The sequence below is a fragment of the Ambystoma mexicanum genome, chromosome 8, assembly GCF_040938575.1.
Source record: "Ambystoma mexicanum isolate Mex_15411 chromosome 8, UKY_AmexF1_1, whole genome shotgun sequence".
Classification (NCBI taxonomy): domain Eukaryota; kingdom Metazoa; phylum Chordata; class Amphibia; order Caudata; family Ambystomatidae; genus Ambystoma; species Ambystoma mexicanum.
The window spans coordinates 1,074,752,461-1,074,772,758 of NC_090929.1; the positions used below are offsets into that span (position 1 = coordinate 1,074,752,461).

Here is a 20,298-nt window from a genome sequence, read left to right on the forward strand (position 1 = left end):
GACATATGATGTCAATCGTGTCGTGTGTATAGTGAACATTTAATGTATTGTGTGGCTGAGCAAATGTATATTTGCATACCAGTCATGTATAATGTTGTGAAAGGGAGTGCCCACGTGTGTGATAACAGAGAAAAAGACGTAGATGTATTCTTATTGTCATCATATTTTGTCTGGGCCTTGGCTTAGCGTGTCACTCCCTCGTAGTCTGCCACACTGTCTCTGCTCTCTCTCCACTCACTTCAAATGTTACCCATCCTCTTCAGATCGGGCAGCGGCTCTGCCTGTAATTTGCTCTCCTTAACTTCCTTCTCTCTTTTTTTTATCAACCTTCATTTTCTTTCCCTCTTTAATATTTATCCTTCTCTCCAGTTGCTCAGTCTCTCCCCTCGTGTAGCCTGATTTTTCAATAAAAACTCGGGATTCTCCCGCATAAATCGGCAGTGTTGGCATATATGCTCTCTATGCTCGTAAACAGCTGTAATCACGGTGGTATACTGTTTTATTTGTCTTCTTTGTGCCCTCCCTGGAGTCAACCAATGCCTGGACTTTGGACAGCAAGCTGTTAGTAACTCTTCTTCGTCAGCACACCAATTCCTCCGGTTGACTGTGAGCCCCTGAATCCCAACAACACCTTCTCATTTGGCCCGCCTCCCCTGCGCCCTCATCCTGTGCAGAGTCCCCGCAGCTGCGGGGTGGGGAGGGCTCCAGATAGGAGCTGAAGGAAGAGGCGCATTGCAGGGAGGGGTGCCCACTGCCCAGGCAGGAGCCTGGCCTGTCTGCTCCTCTGAAAGGCCCATTCTTGGGCAGGGGACTCCTGCTGATTCCCCATTGCTTCGCCTTCTTAAAATGAGTTTATCACGCTCCCAGGGCCGGCCTCTGCCAAAATGTAATGTTTCGCCTTCTTTGTCCGCCATGAACGCTTCAATTTGGAGCCTACATTTATTATTTTGACCTTTGGAGACATCAAAGCGAGGCCGCGAGAGTGCCTGGGAGCTATGGGAGCGGGCGCTTTGTGACTTCGCCTCATTGAGGAAAGGCCGCATTTTTTTTTTATCTTCCACTCAAATAAAAAAAAAAAAAGAAGTTTCGTCCACGAAGCGGAGAAGAAAGCCCTCACCGCGGCAATATTGAATGAAAATAAAAATCAATTAGTCTCTGGGGTTTGTGAAACAGTGTGAAGGGGGCGGTGGCTGGAAAGGAGGCCTGAGGAACGGAGACAGGCCGCCGGCCTAATCAAATCCTCCACGGAAGGTTCTGGAAAGCGGGGCGAAAGCGGCCTTCAAAGGGCGACTGGGAAAAGAGCTCCCCGCAAAAGCGAGCAGGTATTGTCGACTGGGGCTGTCAACGCTTTTCGGATTTAAGCGATTAGTACTCAGCGAGTGAGGTTTAAAGTTCAAATTTTACTCCGCAGCCAGCTCTCATAAGCTCACAGGAACCCCCGAGGGGCAATTAGACGGGTAATGGGCGAAATCTACAGCTCTCGTTACGTCAATTTACCTTCTGCCAGGCGTAATGTTTCTTAATGTGAAATTATGTGTAGAATAGAGGTGCTAAGCGGTTTAGCATAGAAAAAAAGACGGGGTTTTTAAACAAAAAAGATATCAGTGTTAATGTTAGCAATGCTGCCAAATGTGTAAGGTAGGGCAAGGAAAATAACTAGATTTGGTGCAAAAGCTATGCTTGAAGTGACATTAAGCTTAGTAGTGCTGCAAAAGATTCCGCAGTGGGGATTAACAAAAATCAATTGGTTAAAAAAACATTAAAAGCAGTATAAGGCGTTCCAGGACAACCAGCAAAAGTGATCAAATAATACCTGTTAAAGTGCAACATCTCCACAGTCCTTTGAACATCTTCCTGGATTCCCCACACGTGGCATCACTAATGGTGACATTCAGTTTCATGAGTTAGCGCTTCATGTTGCCATTTAAGTAACTGTATGACCATAGGAGAATTCAGTAGCAGAAGCAGCTAGTGGTGCGGGGGATGGATTGGGAAGGGGGGTAGATAATAGGACGCCAGCAGGAGGCTGGTGGTGGGGGGGTTTTGGCAGTGGGAGAATTGGTAAAAGTTTTCAGAACCGAGGCCCTTAATTAAGAAATACGGAAAAGACAGGAACCTGTTACAGATACCGTCACCGCAACATCTGGCTACAGTTTGTACAATATATTCCATATAAGTAGAGAAAGGTTGTTGTGGCATTAAAACATTTGAAATCTGGATTCTGTGATTGCTCCTTGTATAGGGATGCCCGCCTACAATACGGATCCCCTTGTTTTCGGTCAGTGATTCTATACACCGCCCCTATGACTGTCTCTGTCTGCCTTGGCTCACCCTGAGGTGTCAAGCAATGTTCAAGGTTCTGCACTGGCCTATAAAATCTCTTTACAAACTTGCCCTAAATTATCATGTGAATAAATTGACTTGATAGAAGCCAAATGGAACCTCCGAGATCGGATGCTCCTAATCTCGGGACCCTCCCTTATTTAAAATAAAAGGGAAGTGGAGATCATAGATTCGAGCAGCCAAACTGTGGAATGGCGTCCCGGACGAAATTCATGTTTTTGGGTTTAAAGCTCCAAAAACGTTTAGTTCTCTCAATCTTGCTTAATAGCCCAAAGGAATAGTTAGAAGCTTATAGGTATAGGCAATTAAGTTTGTGCGGTGCGCGCGCTGCACAATACAAGTGAAGCAACGTTAAGTACTGTTTGTGCTGCAGTTAAGAGGCGATGAGTGTGTCGGAATTCCCTGAGTACTTACTAATAATCTTAATTACGGTATCTTCCTCTTCACAGTGCTAACAAAAGGGAGGCGCCAGTCTCAGGGCGTTCACACTGATGGACAGCGTCCACCCACTCTTTTAAGGAGATGCACGCCAACCCGTTTGGTAGTTTCAAAGCAGTTAGTGGATGGCCAGCCCCAGTAGACGGTGCTAGAAGGCCAGCCAGCATACCAGGCTGCCCCTCTGCCCACCTCAGGGTATTCATCGCCTAGTCTCTCCTGAGGGAGGTGGAACGGGCGTTTCCCTAGGCCGGCCCAAACCGGCTCTGGGCCCAGGGGGACCGTAAAGGTCTTGGGCTGCAGAGACTCGTCCCCTTTGCAGCCCCGGATGAACACCCACCCACTCCTTTAAGTAACTAAGATCAGGAGATTGATTACAGTAAAATAAGATGGTCTAGGGATATGGTTTAACAAGCAAGTGTCTTCAGTGGCGTTAGTGGTTCTTTTAAACTTGTAAACATTTTGTGTTGATTACTGCATGCTCATAATTTTCAGTTTATAGGTTGTGTGGTTTTGTTGAAAATGTTCTTTTTCTGTCACAGGTGGAGTTACAGGGCAGTCATATCTGGGGGTGAGTTTTTGCTGAGGTTCTGGTCACGAGGGTACCCACTGGCAGCGCACAAGCCATGTGTGGGATTCGACGGGCACTGACGCCCTTACGGACAGTTTACACTTCACATCAACTGAATGCAGTGGTCCTGGGTTTATTCGCTCCAGGTAAGGGCGTGGGAGCTACTGCCTGGGAATTGAAAAGTGCCACCCAAAAGGTGTTGTACGCCATTACACTAAAGCATGCTGGGACTGCCCCCATTTTGTTTGCTGACTCCAATAAAATGTGATCTGCTTGTTCCAAACATATTATTGTCTTTGTGGTCTATTTTATAATTGGATATTGCTTATCTGGTGGGTATGGGGTAGGGGGCTAAGGTAGGGGATGGCCCCGCTATGAAGAACAGCCAATGGATGTCCCCATGAACGATTTACTTGCAAATAAAGATTGTGGTTCTACAAACAACTAATAGAAGTGCGCACATCGGGTTACATTATGAATGCAGGCTGCGGCACCACTAACCCGAGTCACTTAAAAAAAGTCAAGACCCACAACCTCTTTACTGGTTCTTATGTAGACGTAGAGTAGGAAAAGGGCAGCAACAAAACAGAGCTTTGACTTGTCGGATATAGTGCTGTTCCTTCTAGAGCCCCAATCCCCGGAAATCTGTCCCTGAGCTGAAGCTCTCATCCACAAGCAGGCTTCTGAAGACTCACACTGGACTGAATGTTTTACTTACTAAGAGCTCCATTCAGAAACAGAAGATATATATATATATATATATATATCAGACATTGTTCGCTTTGGGTGAGTATTGCAACAAATGAAAAGAACAGGGCCTAGTATGCATTACTTGATCACAGGGGTTTCATGTTAAATCATTAACACAGACATATTTCAAATGGAAAATGTGGTTATTCTTATGTTCCCAAAATGCTCTTTTTTTAATGAACATCGCCAGGAATGGGTTCCTTAAAGAGATGAGTGCCGCTCAACTTGGGCTGGGGCTCTGCACCTCTGCCCCACCCACATAATAAGCACACCTTCCCGGCACGAAGAGGGAAGACGCCCCACAGTCATCTTTTTTCCATTTCCGGCACTATATAGACACGATACACATTACTGCGTCCCAGTTACAACGTGTAGCCTGTTTACATTACATTTGTTCAAAGGGAAGTTCTTCTGTGAATGCCAGGTGCTAAGGGTATGTATTTCTCTGTGCAACCACTGAAACACAGTTCCAAACGCTGGCATGGCATTTTTTGTAGCCAGATTGCTTCGTCCCCCATTGCATTTGAACCAGCGAAGAGGTGTGATGGTAATTTGCAGTCAACATCACCAGGCGTGTCAGACTGTACCTATAACTAACTGGGCATCACAAGAACAGCATGGGTACTACGACTAAAGTCAAAGTACAAGCGCTGAACACTTCCTGTGATACATCGGTTCCATGTCATTTCATTGCTTGATGTTTTTTCGCAGGGTTTTTTACCGTGATTTTTTTTCTCGAAAAAAACATCACATTTTTTAGAAAATCGGGCTGCTGTGGGGGGGAACACCCCAAAAATAATTTAAAAAAAAAACTTCCTGCAATGAAAAGACGTCATACCCCAGGATTTGCATTCCCCTCGTTATTCCAGGTTCTCATCCTCGATCATGTCCTCTGGGTTGCCACCTTCTTTTTAGAGTAATGGGTTAGAGTGTAAACGGCACTACAAATATTTTGTTAATAATGCCTCATACAGATACCGCTGAATGAAAGGGATCCCGTGATACGCTGCACAGCTACGTCACATGAGGTAAGGGTGCACCTCGACACGCTGCACGTCAGGCTCCAACTTCGCCAGCTTAATCATCCCAAGAATCAAAGGAACACGTCAGAGCATGGTGTAGCTATAGGCTTTCTAGATAACTGCGAAGAGACGTGCATGTCGCACGCTCCTTCCGAGGGTCATCGATGCATGGTTTATCCATGAAAATATCCCTGTATGGAAATATATTGCACATTACAACGCTTTTGCTATTACCTGCTTCCCACACGGGTTGCAGTGTTACCTTGTACGTGCCATAGCATGGGTTGTACGCCGAGCATAAGTCCTCAAAACAGTGGGGCATGGGGAAGTGACGTCCCGGGAAGTGAACACATCAAAGTGAAATATGCAAATGTATTCAACTGGCCTTTCCCAATTAAAAAAAAGCACACAGGGCAAATGAGCATTTGCCTTTTAGAAAACTTAACACTCAACACAAGAAAAGTAATCAGACGGAAAGATTTTCCAATAGCGTTGCTGGTAAAGTATAAAAGATGCACACCTTTTAAAAATAGGAATCTGTATCGTAACAGTCCCTGAAGGGCAAAATTAAAATGTTATACGTTTTCGAGGCATCGACTATGCTTTCATGTGGACTTCTGGGAACGTGTCTTGCTTACAGGTTCGTATCGCATTTTCAGTGACTGAAAACTCAGTAACCAGTATTTTAAGCAGAGGGAGCAAACTATCCTTCTTATTACTTGAGGCTTTAAAAAAACATCCACGTGGGACAGTATCCGCCCTCTGTAAAAAGTGGGCCGATGTACCCGCTACTTCTGCCCTGGTGGTCCACAGAAAACACTCTCCGCGTTGGGCAAAACTGTTAAGGCCCATTCTGGACAGCTGAGTACCCAAAGTGGCCTGAAGCCCAATACCAGGGTCACCGTGCGGTGCTAGAATTACTCTCAGTCCAGCATGTTTGTGTCAGTGGGTCTTTCCAGAGCACTATTGCGTTGGCTTAGGAAATCACCTATCTTACTTTCTTAAACTAGTACTCTCTGAAACGGCACTAGTCAGGTCCTTCCAAAGGTGGTTTGCTAAACCCACCAGAAGATGCACTTAAACGGCCAGTCTGTCACCATGAAAGACCTAAGAAAACAACACAGAAAAAAATCCATCCAAGTCTAAGGTATCTATAAATCGCACCACGTCTGTGGACACATGCCACATGCGCGGCTCCCCATGCGTGCACTCTAGAATGATGCAGCTAGGGCTATGCAAATCCGGTCTAGCAGCTCGCATAGACGTCCACACTGAAACCCCTAACGTGCCTCAACACCGCTAACATTAGTATACAGTGACAACCTACGAAAAAAATGCGGTCTAGCTGGGCACACATCGAATCCTCTGCACTAACACTGTATCCTAAACCACTGACAGCACCCACCCACGTACCTAAACTCTGGGTTGCTTAGTAGGGCCCAGCCAGCCCTTAAGTCCTAAGCACACGCATCTTAATATAAACATTTAGAACTTTCACATACATGGACTTCGGTCCCCGTGGGCGTTTCAACCACAAAGCGCATTGAGACCATACAAATGGGGAAATGGCGCTATATAAATGACGACTACGATTACAATTAAAATTACAATTAAAACATATAGGGGCAGGTCTTAGAACCAATGCAGGTGGGTGAGCTCTTAGAATTCCCCCACAGACACCACCGAGATGACCGTAAAAGGTAGGTTTAATGCCATAGTGGGCTTCCTCGTTGGGGTTGCCACATTGACCTTGTGCCTTTGTGATTCTCATGCTACCCGAGGCATGGGAATGATGTACCGCAACGGGCACGTGCAGCACACCATCAAAATATGTATGGTGTGTGATGCAGATCTGCACATGGCTGTCTGGGTCCATCAAGGAATCCATGGTCCTGAGGAAGAGTAGTCTGTCGGAAACCTAGGCGTGAAGGCCGACCTGGCTGTTCCCTGTGTATATTGACTACCACACAAACACGCACACAAACACAGCGGTACTATGTTCTAGTCCATGCACACATGGGCACCCGCACAAACCTCAACAACACAGAACCAACTTGAGTAATATCAGGAGCAACGCAATGGACACATACATGCATGATACCATGCACAGAAAAAGGGGTTGTTGCTGACGGCACAGTACTCTGCACCCGCGCAAAACCTTGCCCTGGTTCTGGTCCTGAAAGAGCTGCACAGGTGTCAGTCCTGAGTGAAGATCACTTTCCATTATTGGAGTGGTGGTCCCCTGGGTGAGGAGAAATGGTCACCTGGTGTTCGGCTTTTTTTGTACTGCGGTGATAGTGCCCTCATTTGCGTGAGGTGCTGAATCGATGATATCTTGCACGAGGCAAACTTATTTCAATCCTGCCTTGAAGGTCAACTTTCAATATCTCAGGGGTCAGCAAAGTCTTTATGGGAGTGGGAAATGGGCATATGCCCCAGGCCTCTAGCCTGAAAGGCGCCATAATCGGCTGCATACCAAATAGCCCACGTCCTGATATTGTATATTGTGCTGTTGAGGTTACAAGCCTGCAGTCTGGCTGTTGGCAACTAAGGGCCTATGTGACCAATACATCATATTGTGGAATCCATGTTCACTCTAGCACATATGGGTGCATTCACTCAAGCACAAGTTGTGTATTGCTTTCACCTTTCCTTGGGAATATATTCTTCCTGTGCAATAATCACGCCCGAAATGTATATTGATAGGTTATAGTGCTAGGATGGTTTGGAGGGTAGTGCTTTGTGTTAAGCACTCGTTGCAGAGATCTGTGTTCAAATGTCTGATAATAGTTCCAAATGCTGGTAAGGCAGACTCCGACTTTTCTCTCTTAGGTTGATAAACTTGTGTGTGTACACTTGAGAAAAGCACCTGCTGTGCTACTAAACAACGTACCTGCACCAGAATGCACTAAACAAACACAGCATCACTATGATGAAGGTCTAGAGGTTGGTCGCTCTAGAGAACTGTAAAAAAAAGCTGGGCAACCACCCCAAATAAAGAGCATAACGAGTTATTAGTGAATGGTGAAAGGACGTCAAATTGAAGACAGTCGGGCTCATTTCACAGTTCGTGGTATCTTTTTACAGTTCGTGGTAATTGTGTGCAGGGGAAAGCCGGCATTATAATGTACATTCTGTGGGGTTCCCTGCATGCAAATTTCCACATTTACAAAACAGATTGGGAAATTAAATAGAAAAAACAGGCAAAACTGCCTTTCATCTGTCATTTTTATTTTATTTTAATTGGTTATTTATAACATGCTTAATACCTAGAGGTTTCTAAGCGTGGACCCCGGCATCGAACCTGACCGGGGAATCGAACCTGTGTTGCTCTGCATCATCTTGCTTCCAAGGCGAGCGCGTTGCCCCTGAGCTATCCTCCCGAGATTTTACTCTCCAGTTTGTTAAAAATGGAAACGCAACCAGGAAATAATGCTTTGCAGATGGCATTTACAATGTATTTCTCTTATTTCTCTTATAAAATGGCTGTCAGGGGAACACAATTGTTAAGGCTCATATCCCAGCTTTGTCACCAAACGATACTGTTATCCTTCAAAAGATTGTCGTATCGCACGTTATTCTACAGTCCTGTCTTTGGTGAAAGCGTTTAGCAGCTGAGGGGTCAACAGGTTGCATGATACCAACATGAATTGGTAAGCCAATTTTATTTTTTATCATGAAAGGGGATCAGGTTTGACTAAGTACCACTTGTGGGACTGTGGATATAAAACAACAGGGATCGTGGATATTAGCGTCTGTTGTCCACGAGCTAAAAGTAGCTCCTGGATATCTTCATCGACCACAAAGAGTGATCAAGGCCTCCATGTCACACAATCTCCACCCAATTCTGCTAGCTAACTAAATTGTGCAAAAATGTTCTATTTTATTCAGATATCAAAAAGTGAAAACTTTACAAAGATAAATACAACAATAGTTAATGTAGATATGTAAAACAACCAACATTTCATCTATAAATCAACATAATTCAACATCAATCAATCTATGACAATTCATAAGACACAAAAACCATATATTAATGTGCACAAAAACCCCTAACACATCGGGGGACACCTAGAATCTTTAAAATCCTTTGTGTGACCTGCCCTTTCTTTGCAGTGTCTTAGTTTCTTCTGCTGGTCGACACGTTGTGTTTCGGCCTTTCTATGAGCATCAATTAGTGCTCCAATAGTATAAGGCCTTCATCGGGGCAAAACAGATGCTTTGACGACAACCCAAAGTGTTCCTGTGTCTTTCTTTTATCTACAATTCAAGCAAAGGTACATATATTATATCAGAGCAAGGTAGTATATTTCTGACATGTAATTTAAAACGGATGTAAAATTCCGTCATCGGTTATTCTTTTTTCCCAATAAATGGAACAGCAGGCTGCATACCTTTTATATATATAGCCACTCAAAAATAGACTCTGTGTAGCCCAATGTATTGGCATACGCTTCTCATTAGTTAGGTCTGCCTGTGGACAAATATTTTATGTGTGTGCATGGAAGACACTTTTTACATCCACTCTTTTATCCTAATACCTACAACTTCATATCTATGTTATCTCTCACCTGTGCTAACCTTCTTCATCAGGTAGCTGCCCCATGTTTAATCGAATCGGGTAGGAGAGTATAATTTTCAAGCAGGTGCTACATACAAAGAACAAACACCTATGAGAACACAGCGCAGGGAAGTCATTTTTCGTTTTGGCACTTGTAATCAACATAGACCACCTGAGAGGACTCACCCGCTACAGCCTTGATACGCCTTTTGTTTATATGCAGTCCCCGTGCAGTGCTTTAAGGTTCCTCCTCCTCTTCTGACCTTTGGTGTTCCTTCTCTACCTGCCCTTCCTTGCCTGTTGCATTATCATTCTCTCCTTCGCCCCACCCCTTTCTCCTGTCTTCTTTGATGTTCTGCCTCATAATCCTCTGGTTTTGGGGCTCCTTCTCTACTTCCTCTTTCCGGTCTGCTTCCTCTTCTCCTTGGCTCCCGCTCCCCATTTGTATCTTGACTGCTCCTTTCTCCATTCTTTGCTTGTCGCTCTCCCCACCTTCCTCTTCTCTCTCCTGTGATGCTTTCTCTTGACATCCTCTTATCACCCCAAGGTCTTCGTGCTCTAACCGCTCCTCCTCCTCTCACTCCGTTCCACTATTCCTCCCTTCCTACACTCCAAACGCGCTCTCCTTTCTCCTCCTGCTACTCTGCTCGTACCTCTCTGTAGTGATAATCCATCTCATAATTCTAACACCCCAGTTATTGGGGCAGATACTTGGCCCTGGAAATGTGAGATGGGTGACAGATTTATGCGGTTTTGGAAAGGAGGCCTGTTACTGGACCCAGATAATTTGGACTACAACTCCTTCATGTGAGCTATATAGTGTTACGACCCACCCGTGGTTCCATGTAATGAATTAATATAATCACTCTTTGCCATTTGGAAACCAGATGCTGCTTCTCTTTCAGCTGCCCGCCCCCTGGCGTAGTTCCGCTGGGGTCTGTGTTTGCCACCTCCTACTGTGATATGCGTCTGTATCTCTGCTTGCATAGCAATTCCTCTTTGCCCCTGGATAAACAAATAATCAACCAGCAGTTCACAATGTCCCGTGTTCATGGGTTAGCGAGTGACAACTTTTGACTTCTTCAGGTCTCTCCTTTCTAAATAATTTCCATGTGTTTGAGTCCACAATCGGGTGGGGGCTGGAACAGTTTAAGGAACCTTAAGCCACAGTGGGGCTCTTTGGGCATCATAGGGAAACTTTACTCACAAGGGTGGGAATGGGGCGGGGGCCCTGGGGATCCCTGAATACTGGCTCGGGCCAGCACTGAAGAGCGGGCAGTAGGGCCCAGGCTCAAGGTCACCATGAGCACGTACCCCAGCCTCCTTCTGGTGACCTTGTCTCTCTTCTCATATTCTGGTGGTATTGTTAAGCCCATTGTCTGCTCTTTCTTTTCTTGTAGGCCATTTCCGTGGAGCGGGCCTAGGGACATGAGAGGCAACAAAATGTTGCAGGCCTCTGCCAAACCTATCTACAGGTCTGCTTATTTGATACAAAAAACAGTTTGCTTTTTTCTACAATTTAAAAAGTTTTTGAAATTAGGAAACACATTCATGAGGGCAGTGTGAAACAATGACTCTAAGGATTTGACCGTATCACATTGTTTCTTTTCTTGGGTGTCTGTATAAGTCTTTAAAGAATGTTACAGTAGTAGAACCCACATGATATGTTCTAGGCTCACATCCGTCAATTTCTGGTACTTGCAGTTTGATAGAGACAATAAAGCTACAATAATGTTCCTTTTTGGAACTGTTTCGAAAAGAATGTATTTCTTAAATATGGTCATGTTTCATTTATTATGTGATTTGAATTTTCTGCAAGTCAGGTGAACAAAACCGTGTATTATTTGTATTCATGAAATCCAAACATTTACAAATAATAATTACACCTTGCTGTATGACAAGATCTGGGAAACACTATGGTCAGAGGCTGAAATTGCAGAATGGGCGCAAATGCCAGCATCACCACTCAACCAAAATGTGGGTGGCTCATTTGATTTCATAGTACCTAACCTGTCAACACTGCCGGTCCGTAAATATTGCAGAGTTGTCATGATTTATTAAGTTCTCAGGGTACATACTTCAAGAAAGCCCCACTCATCACTTAGGGCACCAACACATGAAGACCTTGCCACTTCTCTAATCTCAGTCAATCTTCAACTTTGTGCACACTCCTGGAATGGCTAATCCATCTCCCCTATCAGTGATTTGATATGTGTACCATCCTGTTGCTTTTAGCCTCCTGTACACTATGGGCCTCATTTTAAGCTGGGTGGTGTGGTAAAAAAGCTGCATTACCGCACCACCCAACTATGAGTTTGGTGCAAATTTGGAGGATACACCTCCAGCGGTGTCCAGTTAATATGTCGAATCCATAATGTCGAATGACAAAAATGTTGAAAAAAATTGCCCACATTTTTTTTTCTCGAATATGTCATTTTTTAATTTACATGTTTTTTTTTTTTGCTTTTGTGTGTTAAAAAAAAGGGTTAAAAAAATAAAATAAAAAAGAGGGGTTGGGGGTGGGGTCCCCCCATTTCGACCAGGAAATAAAAAGAAAAAAATATTCGAATTTTTTTTTTTCAGCCATTTTTTTTTGACATTTTTGCATTCGACATTATGTAATTCGAAAATGTCACTATAAACCACCTCCAGCTATGAGCTGGAGGTAAATCTGCCACCTTTTCAGCCAAATTTCCTGGCCACTTAAGTTTGAATGAAACAACTAGTCTGCGCATTAGTCTTTGGACTTTGCTTAGTTTGCATCAACTCTTTCCTCCTCTTCTTCGTCTCAGTACTTAAGGCTTTATGGGAGCTGAAGTCCATAGATGCAATTTGGTTTCCATTATGATGTTGTACAAAAACTCCTCATAAAGAAATGTCAGAAACAGAAGATATTCTATGTGTGCTGTGAATATTTGAAGTATGCATGGAGTTTCGTCTAGAGTGACATAAAGGAAGGGGTTTATGATTTTAATATAAAAAGGAGGAATTGTGGGGTGGCTACACGCCCTCAAGAACTGAGGTGTTTTTAGGGTCTTTGTTGGAAAAAAGTGTAGAGTACCATGTCTCATCTAATGAAATCATTCCCCCTCCCCTGTAGTTGTCCTCACCCCTGTGATCATCCCGCATTTAACCACCCCTATGGACAGGATCAGGTAGCTACTGCTGCCCCCTGGCCGTCTGGGCAGAGGTTAGCGCGGGGTAATTAATGACGAGTCCATCAGATTCATCACATACCCCTCCCCTAAAGATCCAACTTCCCACTCTAGAGCTGTTAATTTGATGAAAATGAACAGTCTCCCCCATATACGGAAGCAGTTCTTTAGTTTTGGCTTCTCATTTCAAAACAGAATCTGTTGAACAAAACTCCTTTGCCTCCCACAAGTCAATTGAAGAATATGGGACAGATATTTGTTTCTCTGGGTAAATTCGGAAGATTAGCATCTGTGTATATTTTCGTTTTTACTTTGTCACGATATATGATACGGAAAAAGCAAGTCAGGGATCTCCTTCCCCTGCAATGAACGTGGCACAATATCACGCTTTTTATTATTACACATTTTTTTTAAGGAGGCCTCCAACCCGTCTCGCACCCAACTTCCACCAGCACCCCACCAGACCAGGAACCAGGCCGGTGTTTTGTCAATGAATACTTTATTAATATATTATTTTAATATCAAATCAGAACAAATAGATGACAGCAGCCACTAATGATGTGGCAACACATATGCACAGACTTCTCGAAAGTAACCAGGTTTAATACTACTGCACACAAGGGTACATCGGGCTGCTTACACTAGAAGACAAATAGGACTTCAAACAGACTAGCTAGCACACATAGGAAATTCGATTTTAATAGAGGCAACACATGAAAAAAAATAAAAAAGGAAGGCAATTCAAAATCCGTATCAGGGTACAGTAGGGGAAGAGAAGTAAACTAGGAAAAACAGCTTTAAATAGGTTAAGTGACATTTTTAGAAAAAGGGAAATGGAAATGGAACTAGTTTTTGCTGGGTCTGGAAAGACAGGCAAGCTCTAAGCAATGAAAATTGAAGGAAACGCAATTCAAAATCCACGCTCAAAATATGATAGGGGCAGGGGAATACTCTTTGAAAAATGATTTTTCAAAGGTTAAGCACAGTTTTTAGGAAAACGAAAATGTAAATCACACTAATTTTGCTGAGGCTGAAAATGACAGGCACACTTTCAACAATGAGGAAGGAACAAAGGAAGTGAAAATGACAGGGGCAACTAACAGGCTTTGGGCAGATTACTCACAATGGGAACAACGGTTTGGTTTTAATATGACAGATGCAAATGGGAATTTGATTTTAAACACAATTTAACACATGGAAGAATTGGTTTTGCAGCTCTTAATGAAATGACTTCTTGGGGAACAATTTATACTTATAATGACACAGGGAAGAGAGAGAGTTAGTTTTGAATGTTAACTTTCTCAATCACGTGAAATAATGGGGAAATCAATTGATTTATTGAACAAAATATACTAGGGATTTACTCAAATGACAGGAGGCTCTTCAATGGGAAATGATAGAATTGCACGGGCAAACAAAGGATTTTCAATGGGAACAACTACTAAAATACACAGACAAATGAAATATTTTCAATGGGAAAAGGACTGCATTATACACAGAAATGAAGGGAACAATCACTACAATGCACAAACAAAAAAAATATTTCAATGGGAAAAATGACTGAATTACACAAACAAAGAAGATAGGGGGTTTATCATGGGGGAATCTCTATGACAATGCTGAAATATATATATGGTTTATTGAATCTATTGCTGGGGCGGTCTATATTTACAAGCAAAGGGCTTGATGGACTTCAAGGGGTGCCAGAGCTTCACTGCAGGGAACATCAAGTGGGTCAGTCAAGACCTCTCTCTTTCCTCCAAAGGACTCTGTGTTCGTTCTGACTGGTGGACTTTTCCATAGGAATGCCAGGGATTCCCAATTTTGGACGAGGCTGGTGGAGAAGGGGGGACTCTCGCTCTCTTCTCTTTTCAAGGTCTAATTTGCTTTTGTTCTCTTCCAAACCACTAGAAGTTTCTGTTTGTAGTGCGCTCCCAAAAGGTATCCCTGAGGAGGATGATCTCTGTTCCTCCTGGTCCAAAGAGCACCACCTCTTAGAGCCTTTTCTTCTTCCTCTAAGGAACTCAATCCATTTCCCATGGAACTTGATGGTGTGGGGGGGCAAAATATTTTCACAAATGTATTCATCCCATTCAGGGAGGTTTCTATTACCCGGAGAGGTATTATCACTGGTGTGTCCTTGCTTACGTTCTGTTTCGCTTCCAACCCTGGATGGAATATAGGTATTTTAGTGGAGGACATAGAGATTTTAAGGCAGTGGAACAAAGGAGTTCTCCCCTTATGGGCTTTATGTTTTGAGGAGGAGGACTCTACAGTCCCTTCTCTCTCTCCCCGTTCTTCTATTAATTCCTCTTCTAACTTCCCGGGGCAGGTCTCCACGCCATGACTCACAACTCCACAGAACAGACATTGCTCTGTAAGGGGGTTTCTGACTCCTCTAGTGTGGTAATAGGGTACCCAGAGAATGATCCTCTTCTTTCTTCTTTCTTGCTCCCAGAGAGGTTTAACTGTGGGGCTGTGATGTAGGATCTGTGGATTCACCATGAGTACCTAGGGGAGATTACCTCTGGTTCTGGAGAAAATAATAGTAATTCTATACCTCTCTCTTTCTTACTAGGATTGAATATAGATATTTCGGTGGAAGAGATGGGGAACTGCCGAAAAATGGGACAGGGGATTTCTCCTCTCCTGGGTTTTGTAGTCTGAAGATACGGAGTGGGTTGGATTTCCCCAAGGATGTTCTCCCTTTTCAGTGAGGTGTCAAAATTGGATTCAATTTTACTATGCAAACATTTTCCGGGTTCCCCTTGTCTACGGGGTGATTTATCAGGGCTTTCATCACTTCCCCGCCGTAGGTCAGAGGAGAGAAGGGGATTCCTAAGATCTCATATACTAGGTCTCCCATGCTCTCATCCCTATTGATGTTTCTGGAAGTAGTGGAGATATTTAAACAAGTAACTCTTAAAAGTTATTTCCACAGGACAATCAGTGTAATATTTGCAAACCTCTTTTTCTGCAGGGTAGAATGTATGTGTGCCAGTCAACAGGGATATTGATTTGTATGTCTAAAAAGATTATCACTTTGTCTCTGCCTGGCCCCTTACAATGCTGTGGGAAAAAGTGGTAGATATTTTTCTCCACAACTTTTCTCATGGGGGGAAGGGCCTGTGGGTTCAGAAGATGAAAGGTGACTTCCAGGTTTTTATCATTTTCTTGTTCATGGAAGAACGACCTACTGGTGGAGTGGAGGACATTGGTTATTTCTTCTTTGCCCAATTCTGTCAAGTGGCCTGGTTTTGGGAGATGTGCTCTACTCTGGTGGGGTCCCCAACTTTTATCAGTTGAGCCGCATCCCACTCCTAACACCATACGTAAGACAGGCATGGTATCAAGAGAGAAACAGACTCAAAGGATATGTTTTCAAAACCTTTATTTCTAAATGTTCCTGGGTTGGTGTGATGCCTCACTGGCCCTAACACTAAAGGGATGGTTCCCTTAACTGATGTATGTAAGGGCCGTCAAAGACTAGAAGTCCAAAATTAAAATCAGTCTGTGTCTAAACATTTGCTTGCCCTCACTCTTTCACAAAAATGTGTTAGCAAGTCTTTCAAAAGCAAATAGTGGTGGCTCAACAAAAATCGGAAACCAGGATTGGTTTCAGGTGGCCTTCTCACCAGAGGTAGGTTGGACAGCTTCAAAAGGATGAGTTCTATCAAAAAGGACTGTTCATAGGACCTTCTCTATAGTCCAAACAATGTCAATATCTTTAGTGCCTCTGGGTTCCCTTCCCCAAGCTTCAGTTTCTTCAGTAACGCAAAATGATTATGATTCCACCTTGATAGGCCTCTCAGGGTTCCCTTCCCCAAGCTCAGGCCTCTTTCAAGTTCAAACACAAGCACACTTCTTGGTCCTCTTCCCCACGCTCAGGTCTCTTTCAGGTTTAAACACCAATACACTTCTTGAGCCTCTCAGGGTTCCCTTCCCCAAGATCAGGCCCCTTTCAAGTTCAACAAAAATACACTTCTTGAGCCTCTTAGGGTTCCCTTTCCCAAGCTTAGGCCCCTCTTGAGCTTTAAAGAAAACACAAGTTCAGTTTGTCAGCATGTACCTTCTTTTTCATATACAGTTCTCTCAAAGGGTTAACATCAGAGACTTTTGAAAACGCCAGGTTATTTTCTCCTCCAAGGCGCAACCACTCCGAGCCTTAACCCCTCTCTTTGATTTTCCTGCGTTTGACTTTTCACTTCAGGGGCTTTCTGCACCCCTTCTTATTCCTCTCTGTTTTCTTGACTTTCCTTCTTGTGACCATGGCACCTTTCTTTCCTTCGCCTGCATACGTGCACTTTCCTCTTTGTGCCCACTGGCACTTTTCTTTCCTTCTCTTGCCCACTTGGGCTTTCTTTAACTTTTTGTGCCCACTGGCATCTTCCTCCTTGCTTTCCTGTGGACACTTGCACTTTCTTTACCTCTTCGTGCCCATTGGCACCTTCCTTCTTGCTTTCTTGTGCCCAACTGCACTTTCTCGGCCTTTCTTTCCCCACAGAGACCTTTGTCACTCTGCTGGGTCGCTTGCACCCTTCTCTCTCTTTTTGGGTTGCTTGCACCCTATTTAATATAGCCCTTTTCCTTTGCGTCCCTTGTACACTCTGCTTTCTGACTTTCTCTCAATTTCTGGCAATCTCATTACCCTTATCTCAATCTACTTTCTTTAGCAGTTTCTTTTTCTTTCCTCTTTTCCGCTCCATGCTGTTTCATTCATTTTCATCTGCCTGCTCTACTTCAGTCAGTCACATGCTACCAAGTCTCTCTCTCTCTCTCTCTCTTCACGAGACTCACTTGGGCAGCAGCGCAGTGACAAGTCGTCCCTCCTGGTTGTGCAGGCCTGAGGTCAGGGTCTCGCTGCACGCCCCGCAGATGCCCTTGGGTCTAGAACAGGTCCCAAGAGAACCAGCAATATTTTACTCACCAACAGCAGCCTGCTCTCTGTAGACACAGCCCCCGAGCTCGCTCATTCAGCTGTGTAGAACCACACCTTTTCATAGTTGGAAAAACAGTCAAGTGGAGTCAGGTGTGTGTGATAATTAGGAAATGCCTGACTCGGACTGACTCTATCAATGGGACAACTTAAGTTCTTCCTACGGCCGGTCCCAAGAGAACCAGCAATATTTTACTCACCAACAGCAGCCTGCTCTCTGTAGACACAGCCCCCGAGCTCGCTCATTCAGCTGTGTAGAACCACACCTTTTTATAGTTGGAAAAGTTGGAAAAACAGTCAAGTGGAGTCAGGTGTGTGTGATAATTAGGAAATGCCTGACTCGGACTGACTCGATCAATGGGACAACCTAAGTTCTTTCTACGGCCGGTTTCCTTTACATTCCCCATGTTAGTCTTATGGGAAATCTTCACTACTCCTGGTTGCCTCTTCCTCATCCCAGTATTTGGTGGAAATGGGGAGGGGGAGATGAAATGGGATTGAAAATGATCTTAATGGATGGAATGATCATACTATGACTGACAGAGGAAAGGGGGGAATCTCCTGGCTCTGTTTTTATACCACTGGGGGGATTCCCCTTTTGTTAAGTTGTTTCCTACTCCTGGTCCCCTGCCATAAAGGTACTGATCTTGACGGCCTCCCCTTGGGTCCAAAATGCGGAGAGATAAATAGGTGTTAGGTTTAAAGTCATATTGATTCCTCTACCCAACTCCCTGCTACTTTTGTTCTAATAGGGTATTCCCACCTTTCTCTTGGATCAGGGACAATGGGGCCTGCATATCCTATAAAGGCTTCAGGGACTTCTTCCTCCTTGCCTATTACCCTGTTGGGATACTGCGTCTCACCTGGGTTCTTTCTATGATCACAACCCCAGCTCCTCTCGTCCACCCCCAGGGTTGGGATGAGAAAGCGATGGCCCACTCCTGGCCACCTGAATAGAGGATGCTCAGGGTCTACATGGGAGAATACCCCTAGGTTACTCACGCTCTTGAAGAACAATTTCTTAATATTGCAGTCACAAGATTTCTTGTTCTGTAAACTTGAAGATTTGGTTGTTGTATTTACATATTAGAACTTCTTTCACGTACTTTCCAAATTCCTTGGTTTGCCTCTGTGCCAGGTATTTTGTATCACTCTTTACAACTCTGGTGGATTGCCTGGTATACATCTCTGCCAGGTATCATCTTATGGTTTCTTCAGGGCCCCTGGTATACTTCCCTGCCAGGTATCCTCCCACCGTTTTCAAAATGCCCGGTAGACGTGGCACCAGGATATCTTGCATGTATTTCTTTTTTAATTATTATTTATTTAAAGCACATTTGGTTACATTGCAACCTTTTCACACTGTACAATTAATGGGATCTATGTGATTATTGCGACGTTCGAAAATGCCAACTTTTTTTTTAACCCTTCACACCACATATATATGCAGGGGAAACCCCCTGCACCCTCCACCCCCATATTAATATTATATTCTATACCCCCCACATATATATGTTGTGCAAGTGGGGGGTAAAAAAAAAAGTTGGCATTTTCGGCCGTCACAATTGTCAGGTCGAAATTTTGTTACGATTCCCAATTAATGAATACAACATTTACAATTACACTTTACATTAAAATTACACTTTTAAAAAACCATTGAAATACACCACTTGCTGTGCAAACATCATATTCACACCTTACAGGTACAATGACTTTGGCCCTTTCACGGCTATCCTTACCAGCAGGAGCTATGTTAACATAAGTTTGCTGGCAACTATTTCCCATACATGAAAGGAAGCCGCTGAGATGACCAGAGATTCCGCCTGAACAAACAATTCCAGAATTGATTAGAAGGGTTCGCAAATTTGGCATAAGCACAATTATAAAGATTTCCTAGGGCCTCACATTGTGTTAAAATGTGTTGAGCAGATTCAATTTCCTTTCAACAAATTCTACACAATCTATCTTCATATAAAATCCAAACCCAGCCCCCTGTTCTTGAATATCGGGATTGTCTGAAGCTTTAGCAAGAGAAGGAACCTGGTCAAGGACGGGTGCCGCCATTTTGTTAAATAAGATTTAAGGGCACCCAGGACAAATGACTGTTGGGCGTAAACCCCAAATTTCCTTAGCGAACTAAGATGGTGTAGGGTCTGATCTGCATCATAGGCCCTCACTTTCGCTCAGATCCTGGCCAGGTTATATCCCAGCCAGGTATTCGGCAATGGGCTTACTCCAATATTGTCCAGATACCGCCCAACCCTTGAATCCGGGTTGGGAAACCTTTCACTCTTAGGAAATCTAGCAGCGTGTTGCAACCTAAGTGTCAGTAAGGAATCCTGCCCTCCCAGGTTGAATTTTATCCTAGCCTTAAAGTTACAAGAGGCCAATTACCACATCTTAAAGATAGAAGAGAGGCCTAGTTCAAGTCTGATCGCCTATATTGGTGTACCTGATGGTAAATATAGAAAAGACCGAAGGATCTTTCCCTCCATCTTGCCTAGAGAAACCACCCATTTCCATGG

At 43.9% G+C, this 20,298-nt stretch overlaps 1 long non-coding RNA gene across 1 annotated transcript in view; it reads left to right on the forward strand.

The window, feature by feature from the left end:
- The first annotated feature begins 1,156 nt into the window (after positions 1-1,156).
- LOC138473734 (uncharacterized) overlaps positions 1,157-20,298 on the forward strand; it is a 164,605-nt gene continuing 145,463 nt past the window's right edge. Inside the window, exons 1-2 of the long non-coding RNA XR_011268884.1 lie at positions 1,157-1,322; positions 3,321-3,495. This is a non-coding gene — a long non-coding RNA (uncharacterized lncRNA). The remainder of the gene's footprint in view (positions 1,323-3,320; positions 3,496-20,298) is intronic.